The sequence below is a fragment of the Petaurus breviceps genome, unplaced genomic scaffold (assembly GCF_028583685.1).
Source record: "Petaurus breviceps papuanus isolate PSGF00001 unplaced genomic scaffold, PetGlider_PUasm1.0 76, whole genome shotgun sequence".
In the NCBI taxonomy this organism is placed as follows: Eukaryota; Metazoa; Chordata; class Mammalia; order Diprotodontia; family Petauridae; genus Petaurus; species Petaurus breviceps.
The window spans coordinates 47,669,588-47,671,087 of record NW_027186473.1 but is presented as its reverse complement, the minus strand read 5'-3'; the positions used below and the strand labels follow the sequence as shown (position 1 = coordinate 47,671,087).

General features: G+C 40.0%; 1 pseudogene; it reads left to right on the top strand.

Moving 5' to 3' along the window:
• The window catches only part of LOC138174660 (serine/arginine-rich splicing factor 2 pseudogene), a 1,088-nt pseudogene extending 706 nt beyond the window's left edge, over nucleotides 1–382 (top strand).
• The last annotated feature ends 1,118 nt before the right edge of the window (nucleotides 383–1,500 follow it).

Here is a 1,500-nt window from a genome sequence, read left to right as displayed (position 1 = left end):
CCCCCCCAGTCTCCTGAAGAGGAAAGAGCTGTTTCATCTTAGGATCATGATATGGCAGAAAGCAACATAATGGATGACTCGGGGCGGGAGAACATATTCAGTCCATTGAAGAGTCCCTGGAACAAGCAACTGGCTATTGAAAAGGTTATTTTGTAACATTTTGTCTAACTTCTTAACTTGTTTTAAGTTGCCTCAGATGGCAAACTTCATTTTATGTGTCATTTTGTTGCTGTTATTCAAATTTCTTGTAATTTAGTGAAGTGAAGGACTACAGATGACATAATTGGCTTTGGATATTTAAGGTAAATTTTCATTTTTGTTTATATAGTGCTGATTTTTGTTTGAAATTAAACAGACTCCCTTAACCTAAAAAAAAAAAAAATGTGAACACTTGAATGAACTGATGCTGAATTAAGTAAGCAGTATCAGGAGAGCATTGTAGCACAGTAACAGCCACATTGTGGGATGACTAACTGATAGATTTCGCTCTTCTCTACATTGCAAGGATCTAAGTAACTCCAAAAGACTCATGATGGAAAATGCTATCCACAGCCAGAGAAAGAACTATGGAATCTGAATGCAGATTGAAGCATACTATTTGCTCACTCTCTTTTTGTTTTTTTTTGTTTTTGCCTTTTGGAGGGCAATTGGGGTTAAGTAACTTGCCCAAGGTTACACAGCTAGTTTTTTTGTGTGGCTGTTAAGTGTCTGAGGCCAGAACCAAACTCAGGTCCTCCCGACTCTGGGGCCAGCACTTTACTTACTGCGCCACCTAGCCGCCCCCTCTCTTTTCGTTTTTCTTTCTCATGGTGCCTCCTATTGGTTCTAATTCTTTTTTACAACATGACTGATATGAAAAAAAGTTCCATTTGAATTGTCTTAGAAAGATTCTGAAGATCACCTGGCAAAATAAGGTACCAGACACTGAGGTCTTTTCTCAAGCTCAGCTGCTAAACATTTGAAATCTACTGTAGAGAGTGCAAGTCCAATAAACTGATCACATTGTTTGAATGCCAAATGTGTGTCTGTTTAGACTGTTTTATGAATAAGACTAACTCAAGGCAAGTGCTCACATGGAGGTCAGAAGTGATCCAAGGATACTCTCAAGGTCTCTCTGAGGAACTTTGGAATCGATTGTATGACATGGGAGACACTGGCAAAGGAGGGCCTAGCATGACATGACTGCATCAAAGAAGGTTCTGTGCTCTATGAGTGAAGCAGAATTGCACTAGCTCCAAAGAAATGTGAGATGCATAGATTTAGAGACATCTCCACTCCAAATATTCATATTTGTGCCTGACCTGTGGTAGAACCTTCTGAGTTTATATTGGTCTGATCAGCCAGTCAGACACAGTGTACCTTGACCCTGACATATTAATGTCATTTTTTGATCCTCTTGGAGCATGAAGGACAACAACCAACTCCCCAGTTACCTTGTGGATGCTGTTAGGTACATAGCTTCTGCTGGCCATTGCTTTCCTGATCTCATGGTGGATGATG